Below are 18,557 nucleotides of genomic sequence, written 5' to 3' on the forward strand. Positions count from 1 at the left end.
GCTCACACACATATAAGTTAGTGTGCACACATTAGGAAAGAAGAGGTTAACTTTTTTTTCTTTCTGAGTCTGAGTTGCTGCATCATTTTCAATAATTCTTGGTGGATCCATCAGTCTTTCTCAAAATTTCATGATTTCATTCTTTACAGGTGCATAACATTCCATTATTTATTTATATCCCATTTTTATTTTTCTTTCTCTTGTTGATGGATATCTTGGGTGGTCATGCCTATTGTGGATGGAAAACAGTAAACACAGATGAGCAAATATGTCTGTGTTATGATATAGAGAATTCTGGGTATTTAGCCCTGAGTTTGATCATATGAAAGTCGTAGTAAAACTTCTACCGTCACATCCCAATAGTGCCAAGCTAAAGACAAAATCTTTAATACATGACCCTTTGGGTATATTATGTGACACTGTTCTTGGAGAGATGTCAACAAACTCACTACAGATCAAGAATTAAAGACCAAAATAAGGATGTCCCCAAATTCCAACCTGGTGAATCAATGTTTTATTAGGATTATTTAGGGAATTTGGCTGAAGAAATGACACAAAGATAGCTGCATCACTAAAGTACACCCCAGCGTGGGTGACAGTTGAGGAAAGCTGGAATCCAAGAGAGCACTACAGGACTTACAGGTAGTTCTACAGATTGGGGAAGGGGAATGGTATCATCTATTCCTGAAGGCTCAGGTGGTCTGAGTATCCTCTAAGCAGCTCTGTCTGTGAGTCTTCTAGGCAGAAAAGCTGTTTTCCATCACTTTCACATAGTCTGGCTGGTTCGAGAATGTCTGTCAGCAGTTCTTGCTGCTTAGGGGCCCACTATGTCTGGTCATTTTCAGGAATTTCCTGAAGTCTCTGAGTTGTTTACTTCCTATACTTAAGGAGAAGAGCTTCCCTACAGGATGGAATGTTTCACTTCCATCTAGAGGTGTCTTGTGTCTTCAGGAACATCCCTCCAAGATGCAGATTTACAAAACAAGAAATTGCTACCCAACAGGGTGATATTTAAGATACAAATGAGGTTTATATATCTTTCTTTTATCAAAATACCCTCACTTCCTCTTAGAGGCTTGAAACCGAATATCTGAGAGTTTTAGTTGCTGCAATATGTAATATGTACTAAAATCAGGTCGTATGATTCTAAATCACCTCCATAGTATGAGTGCAACTACTCTATCCATTCAGAACCTTAAACCTACAAAAGAAATGTTAGTTACCATTCCTTGTGTCCACTGTATGGTAGAAAGATGTGATCATAGGAAGTAACTGGAACTCAGGGACAGTACATGTGCTTTGCACGTGGGAAGCACATTGTTTATCTTTTTACTGATAAAATAGAAGAGTTTATAGAAGGGTTAAGGCAGTCACTGCTCAGTCATCTGAACCCACAGGACATGACAAAGGCCAATACCAGTCCTCTATGAAACGTAGTTGGTGATTGGGCCTCAGTTAACATCAAAGGAGAAGTCACCCAGTTTATCTCTCCTATGAGTCCTGGCTCCATGTTCTGGGAATTCTTACCCTTGACACTTCCTGCTTAATTATTCCTGAAGTAAGTGTTTTAGAGCATATTCTCTATGCTGCTTAGCTTTTGTCACCTTGACACACAAACAAGAATTGCCTGGGGAAAGCATCCCTCTATTGAAGACCAGCCTCCATCAGATTGTCCTATTGGACTTCCTGTGGACCTTTTCTTAATTAAAAATTTATGGGGGAGGTCCCAGACCGCTGTAGGTATTGCTACTTCTGGGCAGGTGGTCATGGGCTATGTGAGAGAAAGGTAACCGAGAAAGTCATGGATAGCCAGTCACAGTCTCTGCTTCAGTTACTATCTCTAGGTTCCTGGTTTGAGCTCTTGCCTAGGCTTGCCTAACTCATGGGCCATATCCTATAAGCTAGCATAAGCCCTTTCCTGCCCAAGGTACTTTTGATCAGTGTATTTTCATAGCAATAACAAGCAAATTAGAACTGCTTCCTTGGAGCCTATGAAGGCCCATCAACCTGTTTCTCCATCTACTGTGACTCTTCTCAATTGGTCTCTGCCCTAGCTCTATGAATTTAGGTTCAGAGCTCTCTTTGGCAGTGAAATTGTAATAATCTGAATATTCTTCTCCACCTCCTCTGCTTTTCCTCAGTCTTCCTCCTTCTCCTTAACATCTTCCTCCTTTTTGTTTACCAGGCTAGTCTGGAACTCACTAAACAGCCCTGGCTGACCTCAAACTAATAATTCTGCCTCTGGCTTCAAATGCTTGAACTGCAAGTGGTGCATTCTACTCCCTGACAAACCCATTTTAAAAATTCATGTTTTTAATATAGATGATCTCCCAATACCAAATGGCTGAGAAGCACCTAAAGAAATCCTTAGTCATCAGGGAAATGCAAATCAAAACAACCCTGAGATTCCACCTCACACCAGTCAGAATGGCTAAGATCAAAAACTCAGGTGACAGCAGATGCTGGCGAGGATGTGGAGAAAGAGGAACACTCCTCCATTGTTGGTGGGATTGCAGAATGGTACAATCACTCTAGAAATCAGTCTGGAGGTTCCTCAGAAAATTGGACATTGCACTACCTGAGAACCCAGCTATACCTCTCTTGGGCATATACCCAAATGATGCTACAACATACAACAAAGATATATGCTCCACTATGTTCATAGGAGCCTTATTTATAATAGCCAGAAGCTGGAAAGAACCCAGATGCCCTTCAACAGAGGAATGGATACAAAAATGTGGTACATCTACTCAATGGCGTCCTACTCAACTATCAAAAACAATGCCTTTATGAAATTCTTAGGCAAATGGATGAAACTAGAAAATACCATCCTGAGTGAGGTAACCCAATCCAAAAAAACACACATGGTATGCACTCATTGATAAGTGAATATTAGCTCAAAAGCTTGAATTGCCAAAGATATGATCTACAGACCACATAAAGCTCAAGAAGAAGGATGACCAAAGTGCAGATGCTTCAGTCCTTCTTAAGAGGGGGAACAAAAATATTCATAGGAGGAAATATGGAAGCAAAATTTGGAGCAGACCCGAGGATCCCGGCCCGCAGCAGCTCTCTGCTCCCAGACCCGGTGAGAGAGAGACCCAACCGCCTGGTCAGGTGGGCACTCCTGAGGCTGCAGAGCGGAAGAGACCACCAACACTGCTCACCCCTGCCCACATCCCTGGCCCAAGAGGAAACTGTATAAGGCCTCTGGGCTCCCGTGGGGGAGGGCCCAGGAGCGGCAGGACACCTGCCAGAGACACCGCCGGACCCTGAAGGAAACAGACCGGATAAACAGTTCTCTGCACCCAAATCCCGTGGGAGGGAGAGCTAAACCTTCAGAGAGGCAGACAAGCCTGGGAAACCAGAAGAGACTGCTCCCTGCACACACATCTCGGACGCCAGAGGAAAAAGCCAAAGACCATCTGGAACCCTGGTGCACTGAAGCTCCCGGAAGGGGCGGCACAGGTCTTCCTGGTTGCTGCTGCTGCAGAGAGCCCCTGGGCAGCACCCCACGAGCGAACCTGAGCCTCGGGACCACAGGTAAGACCAAATTTTCTGCTGCAAGAAAGCTGCCTGGTGAACTCAAGAAACAGGCCCACAGGAACAGCTGAAGACCTGTAGAGAGGAAAAACTACACGCCCGAAAGCAGAAAACTCTGTCCCCATAACTGACTGAAAGAGAGGAAACTACAGCACTCCTGACACACAGGCTTATAGGACAGTCTAGCCACTGTCAGAAATAGCAGAACAAAGTAACACTAGAGATAATCTGATGGCGAGAGGCAAGCGCAGGAACCCAAGCAACAGAAACCAAGACTACATGCCATCATCGGAGCCCAATTCTCCCACCAAAACAAACATGGAATATCCAAACACACCAGAAAAGCAAGATCTAGTTTCAAAATCATATTTGATCATGATGCTGGAGGACTTCAAGAAAGACATGAACACACTTAGGGAAGCACAGGAAAACATTAATAAACAAGTAAAAGCCTACAGAGAGGAATCGCAAAAATCCCTGAAAGAATTCCAGGAAAACACAATCAAACAGTTGAAGGAATTAAAAATGGAAATAGAAGCAATCAAGAAAGAACACATGGAAACTACCCTGGATATAGAAAACCAAAAGAAGAGACAAGGAGCTGTAGATACAAGCTTCACCAACAGAATACAAGAGATGGAAGAGAGAATCTCAGGAGCAGAAGATTCCATAGAAATCATTGACTCAACTGTCAAAGATAATGTAAAGCGGAAAAAGCTACTGGTCCAAAACATACAGGAAATCCAGGACTCAATGAGAAGATCAAACCTAAGGATAATAGGTATAGAAGAGAGTGAAGACTACCAGCTCAAAGGACCAGTAAATATCTTCAACAAAATCATAGAAGAAAACTTCCCTAACCTAAAAAAAGAGATACCCATAGACATACAAGAAGCCTACAGAACTCCAAATAGATTGGACCAGAAAAGAAACACCTCCCGTCACATAATTGTCAAAACACCAAACGCACAAAATAAAGAAAGAATATTAAAAGCAGTAAGGGAAAAAGGTCAAGTAACATATAAAGGGAGACCTATCATAATCACACCAGACTTCTCGCCAGAAACTATGAAGGCCAGAAGATCCTGGACTGATGTTATACAGACCCTAAGAGAACACAAATGCCAGCCCAGGTTACTGTATCCAGCAAAACTCTCAATTAACATAGATGGAGAAACCAAGATATTCCATGACAAAACCAAATTTACACAATATCTTTCTACAAATCCAGCACTACAAAGGATAATAAATGGTAAAGCCCAACATAAGGAGGCAAGCTATACCCTAGAAGAAGCAAGAAACTAATCGTCTTGGCAACAAAACAAAGAGAATGAAAGCACACAAACATAACCTCACATCCAAGTATGAATATAACGGGAAGCAATAACCACTATTCCTTAATATCTCTCAATATCAATGGCCTCAACTCCCCAATAAAAAGACATAGATTAACAAACTGGATACGCAACGAGGACCCTGCATTCTGCTGCCTACAGGAAACACACCTCAGAGACAAAGACAGACACTACCTCAGAGTGAAAGGCTGGAAAACAACTTTCCAAGCAAATGGTCAGAAGAAGCAAGCTGGAGTAGCCATTCTAATATCAAATAAAATCAATTTCCAACTAAAAGTCATCAAAAAAGATAAGGGAGGACACTTCATATTCATCAAAGGAAAAATCCACCAAGATGAACTCTCAATCCTAAATATCTATGCCCCAAATACAAGGGCACCTACATACGTAAAAGAAACCTTACTAAAGCTCAAAACACACATTGCACCTCACACAATAATAGTGGGAGATTTCAACACCCCACTCTCATCAATGGACAGATCATGGAAACAGAAATTAAACAGTGATGTAGACAGACTAAGAGAAGTCATGAGCCAAATGGACTTAACGGATGTTTATAGAACATTCTATCCTAAAGCAAAAGGATATACCTTCTTCTCAGCTCCTCATGGTACTTTCTCCAAAATTGACCATATAATTGGTCAAAAAACGGGCCTCAACAGGTACAGAAAGATAGAAATAATCCCATGCGTGCTATCGGACAACCACGGCCTAAAACTGGTCTTCAATAACAATAAGGGAAGAATGCCCACATATACGTGGAAATTGAACAATGCTCTACTCAATGATAACCTGGTCAAGGAAGAAATAAAGAAAGAAATTAAAAACTTTTTAGAATTTAATGAAAATGAAGATACAACATACCCAAACTTATGGGACACAATGAAAGCTGTGCTAAGAGGAAAACTCATAGCGCTGAGTGCCTGCAGAAAGAAACAGGAAAGAGCATATGTCAGCAGCTTGACAGCACACCTAAAAGCTCTAGAACAAAAAGAAGCAAATACACCCAGGAGGAGTAGAAGGCAGGAAATAATCAAACTCAGAGCTGAAATCAACCAAGTAGAAACAAAAAGGACCATAGAAAGAATCAACAGAACCAAAAGTTGGTTCTTTGAGAAAATCAACAAGATAGATAAACCCTTAGCCAGACTAACGAGAGGACACAGAGAGTGTGTCCAAATTAACAAAATCAGAAATGAAAAGGGAGACATAACTACAGATTCGGAGGAAATTCAAAAAATCATCAGATCTTACTATAAAAACCTATATTCAACAAAATTTGAAAATCTTCAGGAAATGGACAATTTCCTAGACAGATACCAGGTATCGAGGTTAAATCAGGAACAGATAAACCAGTTAAACAACCCCATAACTCCTAAGGAAATAGAAGCAGTCATTAAAGGTCTCCCAACCAAAAAGAGCCCAGGTCCAGACGGGTTTAGTGCAGAATTCTATCAAACCTTCATAGAAGACCTCATACCAATATTATCCAAACTATTCCACAAAATTGAAACAGATGGAGCCCTACCGAATTCCTTCTACGAAGCCACAATTACTCTTATACCTACCACACAAAGACACAACAAAGAAAGAGAACTTCAGACCAATTTCCCTTATGAATATCGACGCAAAAATACTCAATAAAATTCTGGCAAACCGAATTCAAGAGCACATCAAAACAATCATCCACCATGATCAAGTAGGCTTCATCCCAGGCATGCAGGGATGGTTTAATATACGGAAAACCATCAACGTGATCCATCATATAAACAAACTGAAAGAACAGAACCACATGATCATTTCATTAGATGCTGAGAAAGCATTTGACAAAATTCAACACTCCTTCATGATAAAAGTCCTGGAAAGAATAGGAATTCAAGGCCCATACCTAAACATAGTAAAAGCCATATACAGCAAACCAGTTGCTAACATTAAACTAAATGGAGAGAAACTTGAAGCAATCCCACTAAAATCAGGGACTAGACAAGGCTGCCCACTCTCTCCCTACTTATTCAATATAGTTCTTGAAGTTCTAGCCAGAGCAATCAGACAACAAAAGGAGATCAAAGGGATACAGATCGGAAAAGAAGAGGTCAAAATATCACTATTTGCAGATGACATGATAGTATATTTAAGTGATCCCAAAAGTTCCACCAGAGAACTACTAAAGCTGATAAACAACTTCAGCAAAGTGGCTGGGTATAAAATTAACTCAAATAAATCAGTTGCCTTCCTCTATACAAAAGAGAAACAAGCCGAGAAAGAAATTAGGGAAACGACACCCTTCATAATAGACCCAAATAATATAAAGTACCTCGGTGTGACTTTAACCAAGCAAGTAAAAGATCTGTACAATAAGAACTTCAAGACACTGAGGAAAGAAATTGAAGAAGACCTCAGAAGATGGAAAGATCTCCCATGCTCATGGATTGGCAGGATTAATATAGTAAAAATGGCCATTTTACCAAAAGCAATCTACAGATTCAATGCAATCCCCATCAAAATACCAATCCAATTCTTCAAAGAGTTAGACAGAACAATTTGCAAATTCATCTGGAATAACAAAAAACCCAGGATAGCTAAAGCTATCCTCAACAATAAAAGAACTTCAGGGGGAATCACTATCCCTGAACTCAAGCAGTATTACAGAGCAATAGTGATAAAAACTGCATGGTATTGGTACAGAGACAGACAGATAGACCAATGGAATAGAATTGAAGACCCAGAAATGAACCCACACACCTATGGTCACTTGATTTTTGACAAAGGAGCCAAAACCATCCAATGGAAAAAAGATAGCATTTTCAGCAAATGGTGCTGGTTCAACTGGAGGGCAACATGTAGAAGAATGCAGATCGATCCATGCTTATCACCCTGTACAAAGCTTAAGTCCAAGTGGATCAAGGACCTCCACATCAAACCAGACACACTCAAACTAATAGAAGAAAAACTAGGGAAGCATCTGGAACACATGGGCACTGGAAAAAATTTCCTGAACAAAACACCAATGGCTCATGCTCTAAGATCAAGAATCGACAAATGGGATCTCATAAAACTGCAAAGCTTCTGTAAGGCAAAGGACACTGTGGTTAGGACAAAACGGCAACCAACAGATTGGGAAAAGATCTTTACCAATCCTACAACAGATAGAGGCCTTATATCCAAAATATACAAAGAACTCAAGAAGTTAGACCGCAGGGAAACAAATAACCCTATTAAAAAATGGGGTTCAGAGCTAAACAAAGAATTCACAGCTGAGGAATGCCGAATGGCGGAGAAACACTTAAAGAAATGTTCAACATCTTTAGTCATAAGGGAAATGCAAATCAAAACAACCCTGAGATTTCACCTCACACCAGTGCGATTGGCTAAGATCAAAAACTCAGGTGACAGCAGATGCTGGCGAGGATGTGGAGAAAGAGGAACACTCCTCCATTGTTGGTGGGATTGCAGACTGGTACAACCATTCTGGAAATCAGTCTGGAGGTTCCTCAGAAAATTGGACATTGAACTGCCTGAGGATCCAGCTATACCTCTCTTGGGCATATACCCAAAAAATGCCTCAACATATAAAAGAGACACGTGCTCCACTATGTTCATCGCAGCCTTATTTATAATAGCCAGAAAATGGAAAGAACCCAGATGCCCTTCAACAGAGGAATGGATACAGAAAATGTGGTACATCTACACAATGGAATATTACTCAGCTATCAAAAACAACGAGTTTATGAAATTCATAGGCAAATGGTTGGAACTGGAAAATATCATCCTGAGTGAGCTAACCCAATCACAGAAAGACATACATGGTATGCACTCATTGATAAGTGGCTATTAGCCCAAATGCTTGAATTACCCTAGATCCCTAGAACAAACGAAATTCAAGACGGATGATCAAAATGTGAATGCTTCACTCCTTCTTTAAATGAGGAAAAAGAATACCCTTGGCAGGGAAGGGAGAGGCAAAGATTAAAACAGAGACTGAAGGAACACCCATTCAGAGCCTGCCCCACATGTGGCCCATACATATACAGCCACCCAATTAGACAAGATGGATGAAGCAAAGAAGTGCAGACCGACAGGAGCCGGATGTAGATCGCTCCTGAGAGACACAGCCAGAATACAGCAAATATAGAGGAGAATGCCAGCAGCAAACCACTGAACTGAGAATAGGTCCCCTATTGAAGGAATCAGAGAAAGAACTGGAAGAGCTTGAAGGGGCTCGAGACCCCAAAAGTACAACAATGCCAAGCAACCAGAGCTTCCAGGGACTAAGCCACTACCTAAAGACTATACATGGACTGACCCTGGACTCTGACCCCATAGGTAGCAATGAATATCCTAGTAAGAGCACCAGTGGAAGGGGAAGCCCTGGGTCCTGCTAAGACTGAACCCCCAGTGAACTAGTCTATGGGGGGAGGGCGGCAATGGGGGGATGGTTGGGAGGGGAACACCCATAAGGAAGGGGAGGGGGGAGGGGGATGTTTGCCCGGAAACCGGGAAAGGGAATAACACTCGAAATGTATATAAGAAATACTCAAGTTAATAAAAAAAAAAGAAAAAAAAAAGAAAAAAAAATTTGGAGCAGAGACTGAAAGAATGGCCATTCATAGCCTGCCCCACCTGGGGATACACACACACACACACACACACACACACACACATATACGTATATATATATACATATATATATATATATATATATATATATATATATATCTCCACTAAAACTAGATAATATCTATGAAGCCAAGAAGTACATGATGGCAGAAGCCTGATATAGCTGTCTCCTGAGAGCTTCAGCCAGAATATGACAAATATAGAGGCGAATGCTAGCAGCAAATCATTGAACTGAGAACTGGGTTCTAGTTGGAGGAATTAGAGAAAGGAAGCTAAAGGGAAGGAGCTAAAGGGGTTTGCAACCACAGAAGAACAATCATAACAACCCAGAACTCCCAGGGACTAAACCACTACCCAAAGGCTACACATGGACACACCCATGGCTCTAGCTGCATATGTAGCGGAGGATAGCCTTGTTGGACACCACTGGGAAGAGAAGCCCTTTGTCCTGCCAAGGCTGGACCCCCCAAGTACAGGGGAATGTTGGGGTGTGGGGAGGCAGGAATGGGGATAGCTGGGAAGGGGTAACACCCTTATAGAAGAAGGGGAGGGGGATGCGATAGGGGCTTATAGCCAGGAAACCAGGAAAGGGAATAACATTTTGATTGTAAATAAAAAATGTCCAATAAAAAAAGAAGTAAAAATTAATGTAGGTGAAGCTCAGACAGTAGGGTATGAAACATGCTAGTAATAATATTTCATCTCTACCATGTTATAGGTAGAAGAATATGATTCTATTAGATATATCATATACCTCCCACGTTATAGCTAATAGCAATTGTTAGCTTAAAATGTGGTTTTTTTCAATGCTCAATACGGCCATCCTCCATGTCTCCTGGAATTCTCCTGTTATTTATCCCTGAGGCCCACATTTAGTAAGTATTTTGTGTAACTTCATTGTACTTGTATTAACACAGGCTTCCATATAAAAGTAAATACGCCATCTGATCACCAGAACTTAAGTCACATGTACACAAAAGGTAGGTGTTTAGGGAAGAGTGTCTGGTGCAGATATCAGCGACTGTGCTGACTCAATAGCTCCTCTCTGTTCTGTCGCCTCAGTTAACAGTCCAGAAACCATACAGGTGTGCAGCGAAACTGCAAAATCTTACCGTGAGTCAACTGATTCTCTAAGCCCCAGTCTGAGCTGCTTGTTCCTCTTGGGCTTCTGCAGCGTGCTCCCTTCCTCTTTAATTCGCCCTCTCTCAGCACATCGACTAATATCCTCCACTTAAAGAAAGGTAAGCTGTGGGACTCTTGGTCCAGCTCCCACTTTAGAGAAGAACGCCATGCGAAGAAGTCCTCAGAGGAAAGCCAGTCACAGCCTGCCCAGCGTCGCCTCTTCTGCTGGCTGTCCCAGTTTCTTAGGCTCGCTCATTCCTGCTTCGTTTTGGTTCTCAAATGCCCTTGTTCCTTTTGCTTAAAAGTCTGTACTGGGCTTTTGGTTACAGCTAACACCTGCGTAGCTATATTTCCCCCACAGGTCCACTTGGCTAACATGTTCATCTCACATGCATTTGTTCAAACGGACCCTTCTCTCGGGACGCTAGCACTCACTCCTGTATTTAAAAATTGCATCTCGCTCCACCTGCCCTGTCCACAGAGAACCCACTAAATCTGATTAAGGTTTTCTTTTTAAAGTCCATGGCTCCTAAAACTTTATCACATCAAACCCATAGGCACATGGGTTTAACTCCTTTTACTTAGGACTAGTCTGTGCAGTCACTGAAGACACAAGAAGAGAATCCTTCAACTAACTTTATGCGTCAGACAAGCAAGCAAACAAACTGTATCGAGAAAGGTTGCCAGTCTCTTTGTAAGAGGTACGGGGAAGCTGTGAGTGAACCTTTATTTAGCTTGAGTCAAGGTAGCACAGACAGCTCGGGAGATCTGTTCGAAAGCATCAGATGGAATTTTGACCAACTTCTAGACATACACTGATGCAGATAGCAACATTATATGCTAAACCAGAACACACTAAACCAGAGGAATTTACACAGAGGAGGCTAATGTTTTACAAAATCAACAACGATGACGATGACGACGACGACAATGACAGCAAGAGTCTTATTTTCTGATGTTACTTCTGCATTTACAAGACGCTCCCATGCACGGAGGCTCCTGCTCAGGTCAGAATACTGAACTGGTAAAGCAGAACGCTCAGCCCAAGTTATCCAGCAGGCGTTCAGATAGTGATGGGTAGGAATAAGAAAGAAACGACACACGATCATAGAAGAAGAACAAATAGAAAGAAGTTTTCAATTACTTGTGGGCCAAAGAAGAAAGGAAGATTTGCAGCGAATTACTATCAGGCCATTAATAAGGTGCTGATAATGGAGTAATTAAGGCAGTGTTTATGAAGCCTTATGAGATATGAAAATTGCATTGAGATGACTGTGCTATTAGTTTTCTAAGGCATCAGAAAACTGGGAAAATGTACAAAGAACAAAATCTGAAAGCCATTCATAAAATATTAGAATATAAGTTTCTTAAATGTATTGAAGCTCAGCATGTTTCTCATTCGAGTAAGTTTGACAAAAGGAAAAAATAAAGACATATTAGGGACTGGAAGGTGTGATTACACATAGTGGAGTTATAGCATAAAATGCAATATACATGGTGTTTGGTGAATGATACAAATGTATGAACAACCCAGATAATTTTCAAGAGAAGGAAAAAATTATAGAAGCTATTTAAATCCCTGAATAAATAATTCTCGAATATGTTCTTAAATGGAAATAGAAAGGATCCTTTAAATATCATGAGACAATAGACTTACGGTTGATTTAGATAAAACCACCCAAGACAGATAAATCCTATACCATTTAAATAATTCAAATCACAAAATATTAATACTAGAAATTTAAAGTCTATGTGCAAGTGATATGTCTTTGCATAAGTCTGATGGTGTACCCAGCAATTTTAACAAGACATTCTAAAAAACCATCCTGCTCACAGGATTTGCACAGTCACTGAACACCATGGCCAACTCTATTAGTGAAGCACATAACATGAGTTAGGGAAAGAGAAATGAGCTGGCCTCCCATTGGGAGAATTTATCCCTCATTCAATTTTTTTCAGTAAGGAAAAAATGATTCGATAAATATCAATGAGACATTTGGCCAGTCATTTATTTTAAGGAAAAGCTTAATATCCCAAACCAATTTTTACCTGAGAAGCAAAAACTTAAGCCTCACAGTCAAACATTTCAGGCTTTGAATATATATATATATACATATAATATATGTACACATAATTTTGGTGTGTATAATGTACATATACATATAATGTATATATATATCATACATATATTTTCGCATTGTGCTATTAACTGTTATATATTATAAACAAAATATATACTAGTCATCACCAGAAGATTGGTGACATAAATTCTTTCTCTTTCTTGCAATGGGATTCTTTACAGTCTTGAAGGAAGCAGATGAATCCTAGTTGTCAACGCATAACGGAAAGGAATGTATCTCACTCGTTCGGAGCACTTTCCCACATCTTTACGTTATCAGACATCACCAAACAGTGAGGCCAGAGCTACTCAACTGATGTTCCCAGGCCAATGTATGTTTTACCCAGGTTTCCCTGGCCAGCATCACATGTTCTCAAAAATTCTGAAGGCAGGAGCAATCTGTCTCTAGGAAATGCTTTCGTATAGTGACTGTGGGTGCTTCTGTGACAGAACCTTGTGTTTCACAAACTACATCATTCTTTTACCCTCTCAGCATCCTTGTTAAAACACAAAATCATCCAGGAATAAAATGCCAAAGGGTTGGAAGTTCCTGTGCTCTGGTGAGAGGTGCTGAGCCTGCGTTTGCTGACCTCTTCTGGAGCATCACATAGACTCTTAGCACAATGTAGGAATTGACTTGGAAATATAGCTGTTATAGCTTAATAAAGTAGATAAATTATTGCTTAAATTCAAAGAGTATTTTATCTACCCATTTCTTTATATATGCAATAATTTGTAATTTTTTTGCATGGTAATAATGGAAATACATATACTACACTGTTAATTCTGGTAATCTGCTGGTATTTTCAGTGAATTGTACAATTTCTAATGTTCCCACAATAACCGTGTGATACTTAACCAAAGACAGAGAGAGAGAGAGAGAGAGAGAGAGAGAGAGAGAGAGAGAATTTAAAATGTATAGAAACCTTGAATTACCACGGTAGTTTGTGATCACAAACATGAGTAAACAAATTAGTTGAATGAAGTAGGGATCCTAAAAGTCTGTTCAGGACAAGTCGAAGAACTTCCTATTCACAAAAAAGTTTTGTTGGGATGAATGTATTTGTGAGTTCGTTACTGTAACAAAATACCTGGGTCAAGTCATTTGTAAAGCTGAAAGGTTTATTTTAGGCATGGTCCTGAATGGTTTAATATCATTGGTCTTCCATGGAGGGACCAGACAGTGGGGGCAAATGAAGGGCTAGAGCACTTGTATCATTAGTTACTGCACACATACACACATAGAGACAGATACACAGAGAGAGGCACAAAGAGGGGAGATAAACAAAATCAATAGATTTTTGAGATACACTATCCCAACTGTGAGTACGTACAGTAATGCAGATATTATGAATATATGTGGTGTTTCATATATGAAAATTCCCAACACACAATTATTGTATATTCAGTGAGTAAATTAAGATATTGATTATATATTGATTAATTCAAATGTTTTTGCTATGCTCTATATCATGTAAAAATTTGAAGGTAAGCTGTTTATGTTTTGTTTGGAGTCTTTTTCTTATCTACCAAGTGAAGTATATCAGATTTCTTATATTTTCATCTTCCCTTTATTGAAAATACTCAGTCATGGAATTACACTCTTCCCTCACTTTCCTATCCATTTGTGTTTTACAATTAATACTTTTAACTCCTGGGGAATTTACCTTATGGAAGAAAGACTCAGACTTGGTTTTTTTTTCCCCAGACCATTAATTACTTAATACATCCTTTACCAAGTAAAGTGCAACGACAGGAAATTTAGTCTTGCCCCCAACTACCAGACCCACTGCTGAGCTGCCCTCCGTGGGTTTATGTCAATAACAACTCTAACCCCTCAGGTCAGACACTCAGATGTATGATAATTAAGCATATGAGTAATGACTGTATTATGCAAATAACTCAGAAGAGTCGTTTCATTAGAGAAACACCACTGGGTCATTAGGTTTTGATCTCTGTCCTTATCTTTTGAGGAAAAAGACCTTCCATAAAATGTTCTTCTGAACTGGCAATAAAGCAGCAGCCACAGGTTCCCAGTCAGCTAGGCAATGCAGAGTGCTTGATTTGTATTGAATATGTGTCTCTTGGTTGAGACCTCGCTGTAATGAGCTAACCCACAAATCACAGCTTAATAGGACTGTACTTTTACATATTGCTTAATTAAAACTTGTGAGCTTATTAACATGTGTCTTTGGCACTGAGATTTGAGCATGTAGTCTCTGTGAAAATAAGACTAGACTGTAAAAGTTTTACAGATTTTTGACTACAATATCACAGACCATACCAGAATAACCCATCATTTCCCCCAAAGATTTTTTTTTTTACATTTTTCCTTCTTGTCAAGCCAGAGCAAGCTGTCTTTGTTTTTTTTTTTCCTTTTCAACAATATAATGCTTACTGCATCAAACAGAAAAAGGGTGTTGCGTCTTAAATATTTTATCTGTACATGCTTTTATCATTTAATGTTATTAGCAAAGCTATCTGAAGGCAAGACACAGGGCCCTTTTCATTAGATGGGCTCTAGGTAGTGTGGATCTAATAGTTATGGGTTCCTAGAATTTCCATTATAAATCTCCATTTTCAGGGATTTATAATTCAGCTATAAAAATTTTGCCCCAGGCTCCAACTTGGAATGCAAGGTCTTAGCCTCAGCGAGGACATGGTTACCAGGTGATGAAGGGGAAAAAAAAATATTGTTGTTTTCATCTTACCAGAGCAAAAAGTGATGTCCAGTAAATGCCTTCAGATGCTTCTGTATGCCACAGTGAGAAGGGGGTGGAAGAATGTTTGTTTTGGATGCTTTGATGGGACACTTTACAGTGGCTTGTTGGTACTTTTGACACGGGCATTTGATGGTTTCTTTGGTTTTGCTTTTAAATAGGAAAGATGCCTTGTCCTGTGCTTGTTGGACTTGACGGCGCTCATCTTCTTGAGGGGAACTTTTGATGTAAAGCATTTCTGAATCCCTTGCACATGAATCTGCTTGACCACACCCATCGGTAGTGTCAGGAGAATGCAATCAGTTGCCCAGAAGGACTGAAGCACAGCGTTACTACTTTGAGGAATCAGTATGCCTGTTTTGATTGGAAATTGAGATGTCTATCCTAGGATATGAAATATCAGAAAGCACTGACCAAAGAAAATAGCTATGAGAGAGGATCCCAGCCCCAACTCTGTTGTTAAGTGGCTATATGACTTGGTGAGATTTATTTGAATAACTTGAATCTCTTTCAATATAGCCATTAATTTTTTTTTGAAGACAAAAACATTTGTAGTTTTCTTTTAGGACTTGAAACTGACATCTTTCTGCTGTCTTCTTTTTTTTTCCTCTTTCTTGTTTGTGAGGGAAAGGAAGACTCATGCACACATGCACGTACCTACCAGAGGTTGACCTAAGACTTCCTCCTCTATCCCTTCTCCACTTTACTGTTGAGTCAGGATTTCTTACTGAACCTGTCACTCGCTGTCTCCACTAAAATGGCTGCCAAGCAAACCCTCAGGATAGCCTTGTGTCTCCCAGCATTGAGGTTAAAGATGCGTGCCATTACAACCAGCTTTGTATGGATGGTGGGAATTCTCTTGCTTCTATAGCAAATCCTTCGCCCACTGACTCATCTCCCCAGTCCTTTTGTTTTTGATGATTGATAATTACATATAGCTTGCAAATTCACCACTGATTTTCTGCTACCAAATTTAATGGACGTGATTTTCATCTTTTTTTTTTTTTTTTTTTTTTTTTTTTTTGTTCTTTTTTTCGGAGCTGGGAACCGAACCCAGGGCCTTGCGCTTCCTAGGTAAGCGCTCTACCACTGAGCTAAATCCCCAGCCCCCGTGATTTTCATCTTATTCTTAATTACTCGGAGCGTTCAAAACAGAACTGCATACACAAAGCATTGACATTTCTAAATACCTTGATCTGTGAATGTCTGTGGATCTTGTCTCCCCTGTACCTCCTGCTGATTTGTTTCACTTCTCAATCAGGCATTAAATATTGAACTTCAGAAAAACTCCCTTTGATGGTGTCTTTCAGCTAATCATTTAAAATCCTTGGCTTCCTCCCAGTATCATCTGTTTTTCTCCGAACCACCAAGGATGAGTCAAATTTTCAAATGTCTAAATGCTTGTTTAATCCCTCATATGACTTCCTTAGTTCAATTGAGAAATATCTTTTTTGATAGCTGCCAAAACCAGGCTTTTCTTTCTGCTTCTGTCTTCTCCATTGTCCTATGGACTGCAATTTCCAATGCCCTTCCAGGATGACGACACATTAAAATAAATGAATACCATCATTCTCTTCTCACCAGATCTTTGGGTGACCACCATTCAATAGTGCATTCATTTACACTATGAGCTTATTTCTTCCTACAAAGTGTCAGGGCATCCACAATCCTGCTCTCTAGCTTCATCCTAAATACATCAGTTATTCTTTCCATTCTTGATCCCCTGAGTTCCTTTTGTTTCCTTGGACAGCCATGTCTTTCCTCCTTGGGCTCTTGTATACCATGACTTTCACCCAGAGTGCCCCTATGTCTCTAGCTGGTTTTTTTTTCTCTCACATTCTAGTTCATGAAGCAGAAGGAAATTAGTCCATGGCTGTGCCTTGTGGGATGCTTTACTCTAGGCTCTTCACTTGAATACTTCAGTGTTTTTCCATCTTTCAAAATTCCCCTACATGCCCAGCACATAGTTGTGCAGAATGAAAATAGTCTCTCTGATCCAATTTAAGGACTGAAGTCTAACGAAAGACAAAAGCTACATGTAGCTTCTATGGTACTGAGAGTTGTACATTCCACTTCCTAACATCCTTCATCATGTTGAAGAAGGTTAAGAACAGTTAGAGGAGTAAGAGAGCTGCTGACATCATGATCCTTGATTTATGATGACCAATAGACAGGATTAGGATCAGCTCAAGAATATCATGGAGACAGACTAGCCCTGAGACACAGAGAATCCTTTTTCTGCCATTAATCTTCACATGAACCCTTTGGCTGTGTGTAGGAACCTAATTCATACAAAAGTATTTTGAAGAAGCATAACTCTATGAAGTTGCCACACATGGGAATCTACACTCTGTAGCCCAGGCTTGTCTCAAAAGTCACAGCAATCTTCTATCCTCAGCCTCTCAAGAATTAGATTCAGGTATGAGCCACCATGTGTGGCTTAGAAAATACATTCTAGTGTGGATGCTTCGATCTTTCTTAGAAGGGGGAACAAATACTCACAGGAGGGAATATGGAGACAAAGTGTGGAGCAAAGACTGAAGGAAAGGCCATCCAGAGACTGATCCACCTGGGATCCATCTCATATGCAGTTGCCAAACCCAGTCACTATTGCTGATGTCAAGAAGTGCTTGCTGACAGAAGCCTGACATGGTTGTCTCATGAGAGCCTTACTGATACAGATGAGGATGCTTGCAACTAACCGTCAGACTCAGTATGGGAACCCCGGTGCAGGAGTTAGAGAAAGGACTGAAGGAGCTAAAGGGGTTTGCAACCCCATAGGAAAAACAACAATATCAACCAACCAGACCCCCCCCCCAGAGCTCCCAGGGACTAAACCACCAACCAAAGAGTACACCTAGAGGGACCCATGGTTCCAGCTGTATATGTAGCAGAGGATGGCATTATATGGCATCAATAGGAGGAGAATCCCTTGGTCCTGTGAAGGCTCATTTCCACAATGTAGGGGAATGCCAGGGTGTTGAGGTGGGAGTGGGTAGGTGGGAGTGGGAGCATCCTCACAGAAGCAAAGGAGGGGCATGGGAGAGGGGGAAACCAGGAAAGGGGATAACATTTGAAAGG

Source organism: Rattus norvegicus, chromosome 17 (genome assembly GCF_036323735.1).
Source record: "Rattus norvegicus strain BN/NHsdMcwi chromosome 17, GRCr8, whole genome shotgun sequence".
NCBI lineage: Eukaryota > Metazoa > Chordata > Mammalia > Rodentia > Muridae > Rattus > Rattus norvegicus.